This window comes from Lissotriton helveticus, chromosome 7 (assembly GCF_964261635.1).
Source record: "Lissotriton helveticus chromosome 7, aLisHel1.1, whole genome shotgun sequence".
Taxonomy (NCBI): domain Eukaryota; kingdom Metazoa; phylum Chordata; class Amphibia; order Caudata; family Salamandridae; genus Lissotriton; species Lissotriton helveticus.
Window position 1 is genome coordinate 1,353,640,920 of NC_136068.1, and position 6,000 is coordinate 1,353,646,919.

Here is a 6,000-nt window from a genome sequence, read left to right on the forward strand (position 1 = left end):
ACTTTCTAAATGATATACATCAGAATTCTTCATCTTGTGGAAATAAAGTGCCAGTGACAATTAGGGTTTTGGAGCGAAAGAGGCATACTATATTGCATGACTTCTGCATACTAGGTATACTATGGTTAAAGCGGTCAAGTAATGGGAGCTGTATAGCTGGAGGGGAAGAATGACAAATGTGAATAGGGTAGTGGAGGGTTCAGTACAGTTTGGATGCAGAAAGTGCGTGTACTGCATCAAACCAGCAGTTATTGCATACAGTTGCCCTTAATGGATTAAGCTGGCTCTGTCTCACTCTAGTTGCTCTGTATTGTGGACATTGTTATTAAACATAATGTAGTTTGTTTTCCACATTTTTGTTTTGTTCCCGGCTCTGTAGCCATGTCGGTGCTTTATAGTATTGTAGTACTTTGTATCCTACATTTTAGTGCATATCCTGACATTATTTTGCCCAAGTGTGTGCGTATGTGTGGATATATATGTTTGGATATATGTATGGATATGGATATTTTTGTATATATTTATTAGCACTTTTTTGCACTTGATAGCCTACGTAAGTCCCAGCGAAAATTTGGATTGTTTCTAAGGGAAACAATTGACGTGGTATTTTATAATCATTTCTGTTGTACAAGTTGAGGCTTGCTCGGCATAATGGATTTATCCAGTGAGTTATTGTAATCTTGATATATTTATACACTCATTTTTATGCCGTGAGAATTCAATGTATTGATCGGTTTGTAATTGCATTTATGCAATTCAGATTTCATCATGTTTCCAGTGTTGTTTTAGTATTTATAAAACAAAATGGGCATGTATTTGTACTCAGCCTCGACAACAACAGTCTTTTTACCATGTCTAGTATGTCACATGACTAAGCTGGAGGCGGGTTGTAGGCGGGGTGTATTGCATTATAAAAATAATTACATTCCGCTTCTCTCTGCATATGAACAAGGGCCGCTTGGCCCGAAACGTGTCATTGCTGGTTTTATCATCTGACCCTTTGCTGCAGTAAAGAATTGTTACCCTCAATTGTGGTCCGTCTCCTGCTTCGCCGATCTCGTGGGATTGGAGGTAGCTGTTGGGAGTTCTCTTGGGATATATATATATATATATCAAAAAGAGCCCAACTACGTCTGACTGCAAGAAGCTGACTTTATTCGTCACACCCACAGCATCACATGACACACTTGAGAGTCCTGACGCGTTTCAGCGTTATTCCGCCTTAATCATAGGAGGGTGTGTCCTCAATAAGATCCAAGTGGACTTGGTCCCACAGTATATGGACTGCGGGTTCCAGCATGCAACAGGTGAGTATTCAAAAGTCTGGTTTTGCTTAATAGAGTGATTTCACCCAGTGCCTTCGTCGATAATTGCACAATGCTATGTGATGTTGCGGTGTTCTCAAAATTGGTTGCTTCCGCTGCGGAGTTGTAGGAAACAGGAAAGCATCCTTCTCCTCTCCCTTTCTTAACGGAGTGCCACATTGCCTCGGAAGTCCATGAGTGGCTGGCAGCACCGCAAGCGGGTCATCCCCCTCAATTAGTATTTCACAAAAGAGTTCCATTTACCGGGGGCCCCGACCCTGCAGGGCGGGCTCTCGAAAGCAGGAATGGAAATCCTGCTGCTTCAACAGAGTTTCACCAAAAATGTGGCACTCCGTTAAGAAAGGGAGAGGAGAAGGATGCTTTCCTGTTTCCTACAACTCCGCAGCGGAAGCAACCAATTTTGAGAACACCGCAACATCACATAGCGTTGTGCAATTATCGACGAAGGCACTGGGTGAAATCACGCTATTAAGCAAAACCAGACTTTTGAATACTCACCTGTTGCATGCTGGAACCCGCAGTCCATATACTGTGGGACCAAGTCCACTTGGATCTTATTGAGGACACACCCTCCTATGATTAAGGCGGAATAACGCTGAAACGCGTCAGGACTCTCAAGTGTGTCATGTGATGCTGTGGGTGTGACGAATAAAGTCAGCTTCTTGCAGTCAGACGTAGTTGGGCTCTTTTTGGTGAAACTCTGTTGAAGCAGCAGGATTTCCATTCCTGCTTTCGAGAGCCCGCCCTGCAGGGTCGGGGCCCCCGGTAAATGGAACTCTTTTGTGAAATATATATATCTATATCTATATCTATATCTATCTCCAAATTCTTCGAATCTACAAAGAAATATCCGCACTCACGGGGGTAAATTCATCCAAGGTTGCTTTATTACAGACAAGACAGACGCCCTCGCGTTTCGGCACACAGCCTTTCTCGATGTCAGTGGCTACTAGACATCGGCATGTTTTTAAACAATATCAACACAATCAAGGAAGGACTGCTGGTTCGCTGACATTAATCAGTGCCATCTTAGAGTGGTGTATTTGTTTGTAGATGTAATCACCTCTTTGTGTGCTCTTTATCAAAGCATACAATTTTAAACCACACATCAATACAAGTAATTCGGAATTATGAATTGCAAACTATTTGCCATAATGTCCCCAGACAGTTTACAACTTTAAACTGAAGCTGGATTACTCGGTATTTAAATACAAAAGTGAGCCGTGTATCGGCTATTCTCCTTCCTTAGATGTTATTCAAGTCTGTTTTTCGAAACAAGTCAACCCACTAACATTTTCTTACCAATATGTTTCTTGTGGCTTGTATCAAATATCAAGCTCTCATTCCAATTTCAAAGTTCATTTTAACAAAATCATATCATTACATTTCACAGTTACAGATGTATCCAGGTACCATTTATAACGTAAAATCTGATTACCAAATTTCTGATCGGTCTAATGCCAAAACCATAATTTTAAGCCAAAATTTCAAGATTCAAAACTTATCAGAGTTCATAGTCGCATTAACCAATGCTCTTTACCTTAGAAACATTTGTCATTCTATACACATCTATATATACACACACATATGTACACATATACAAATATACACTCATGCAAGTAGTGGTGCCACAGATAAAACCTTTTAAGTTTACTTGATATGATGTTACTCTTCACTTATGCACCAATATGAACCATCAGATCTTCGCCACTATTCATACCCCATGGTGTTTTCGTATGGAGGTCGATAATGTACCTCGATTCCAGTCTACGAAGTTTCTTAAGTCTATCCCCTCCTCTGATATTGTCAGGGACTGAATCAAGTCCATAACACACGAGCAAATTTCAATCGCTTTTATGATTTTCCGCAAAGTGTCTTGCGACCGGATATGCTTGGTCCACCTTGTCTATAGCCCTCATGTGCTCTAGTATCCTGATTTTGAAAGGATGCACCGTACTGCCTATGTAACGCAGCCCGCATGGGCAAACTAGGCAGTACACCACATACGGGGTGCTACAGGTAATAAACCTGTTGATTTTTCTGACCATACCAGTGTCTTGAATGGTATATGTAAGCGTTCTTTTGCTATTACAGCATGCTTTACATTTATGACAGGGGAAGAATCCTTTCATACTTCTCAAGGTGTTAGTTTTGGGGGTGACTTTTTCCAGGTGGCTCCGTACCAATTGGTCTTTGATGGACCTAGCCTTTTTGAATGTGACCAGGGGATGATCCGGGATATCATCACCTATTACATTATCCGCTTTCAGGATATGCCAGTTCTTTCTCAGCATCTGTTTTAGGTGATTAGCTTCTGCTGAGTACGGGGTGATTAATCGGAATTTACCTGTTTCAGTTCTCTTATCCCTACTCTGGTCAAGTAGATCTTGTCTGGGTATGGCCCTTACCTTGCGGAGTGTTTTGTCCAACGTGGTAGGATTATATCCTCTTACAGTGAATCTTTCTACACTAGCTGAGGCTGCTACCTCGAAGTCACAGTCGCGGGTGCAATTTCTCCTGAGTCTAAGTAATTCCCCATAGGGGATACTTTGCACTAGTTTGGGAGGATGGCTACTAGTAGCATATAATATCGAGTTGCCAGCAGTGGCTTTTCGATATAGAGAAGTCTCTATTTTACCCTCCACAATTTGCACTCTCAGGTCTAAGTAGTCAACAGATGTTGGGCTAATTGTCCCGGTAAAGTGCAGATTGAAATCATTTGCATTCAGGTTAGCGATGTAGTGACGTGCATTTTCCTCAGAACCTTGCCAGATGATAAATAAATCATCGATATATCGATGCCACTTTACCACTGAGCCACTTGACATATCGTCCCTGTAGGTTCTGGGCACCTGCTCTTCCCACCAGCCAACGAACAAGTTCGCATCGCTGGGAGCAAAGCAGGTGCCCATCGCCGTACCAGACACCTGTTTGTAATAATCATCCTCAAAAAGGAAAATGTTGTTATTTAAGCAGAAATGCAAGAAATCAATCAACATACAATTGTGATGCGCATATCTTAACTGTCTTGTTCTTAAATACACAGTTACTGCTTCTATTCCCTTTGTGTGCTCAATACAGGTGTAGAGGCTCGTTATATCAAGTACAACAAGTAGGTAGTCAGATTCCCATTGTACATCTTGAATCTTTGTCAAAAAATCCTTGGTATCTTTCACATAGGAAGATAACTTAGTTACCAAGCTCGCCAGGAAAAAGTCAAGGAATCTAGAAACATGTTCAGTTAATCCCTGGACTGAGGAAACAATTGGTCTTTCAGGAGGATGCAGGTTGTCCTTGTGAATCTTGGGAATGTGGTAGAAGGTTGGACAGGTGGGGTTAGAGCTACGTAGATATAAGTGTTCCTCATTGCCAAGCATTCCCTTTTTATACCACTTATTGATCAATTCATCGTATGTCTGGATGCTTTGTTGGTATACTTTAAAAGTGGTTTTCTGGTAACACCTCTCATCAGATAGTTGTCTCATAGCCTCACGATGGTATTGTTACCTTGTCTGCGCCACCACATTCCCCCCTTTGTCCGAGGGCTTTATAATTATGGTATTGTCATTGGCCAATGTGTTTAATGCAATTTTCTCCTCCTGGGATAAGTTCATATCACCCCTATTAGTCCTCTACTTTTTACGGAATTGTAGGAGGTCCTTCATCATAACCTCAGAGAAGGTATCCAAAGCATCAAACTGCATCTGTGGGTTGAAAGTCGAAGTAGGTTTATAAGGACTCTCTTCCTTGTCCTGTTCTATTCCCACATTAATTGCACGTTGCACAACTTCTTGGCTGTCTGTAATATCAATAATTGTATCATTTCTTAAATCCTCCAATGTTTCAATTCCTGCAAGATCCTTAACTGTAAGAGTGTCAGTCGCCGTAAGTCTTTTGCCTGGTTTCTTGGTTGCCTTTAAATGAGTTCTAGTCTTGAAATATTTGTTAAGTTTCAGCTTTCTAACGAAGCTAAAAAGATCAATTCTGGTCTGGGTATATTCCAGCCGAGCATCAGGGCAGAATGTTAGTCCGAGGCTGAGCACTTTTTGTTCCGAGTCGGTCAGTGGTCTCTCTGTTAGATTTACCGCCGTTAGATTAGTGGCAGCTCCTATCTTCTGTTGTTGCGCCTGCGGTTGGTCCAGGCTGCGCTTTTTGGCTTTCCTGCCGCCACCGGCTCTTCTTGTCCTCCAACGTTTGCGCTTGCCTCTGGGGGCTTGTTCTTCCCCCCCGTAGCCAGGATTGTCTGATGACTTGGAATTCGGTCTGAAAAGGGGTCTGTTTATTGAATCTGCTCGCGACTTGTGTAGCTTGGTCGTCACCAGATTCATTGCCCGTCAGATCAGATTCCGATGTTTCCACAGTCTGGGTCGGTGCTGTTGTCTTAGAGCTAAGCTCTTTACGTGATACGTCAAATTTCTTCGCATAGGTCAGCACTTTGCCCTGCATATAATCCCTTTCGTCCCTCTGGAACTTCTCTTGTTTGCGTGATTTAATTTTCTGTTCGTATTTCAATAACCTAGATTTCATTTGCTCCATTGCTTCAGTTATTCTCTTTTCATCTTCCTGCTTGTGCAAATCCTCTTCCATCTGTTTAATTTCCGCTAATGCTTTATCGCGGTCACTCCATGCATATTTAACTAGTAATCCCAAAGTACCCTTACAGTAATGGGCTGTG

General features: G+C 42.0%; 1 protein-coding gene across 2 annotated transcripts in view; it reads left to right on the forward strand.

Annotated features, from left to right (window-relative positions):
* NDEL1 (nudE neurodevelopment protein 1 like 1) overlaps positions 1-6,000 on the forward strand; it is a 337,126-nt gene that overhangs the window by 71,717 nt on the left and 259,409 nt on the right. The gene's annotated exons all lie outside the window — the stretch shown is intronic.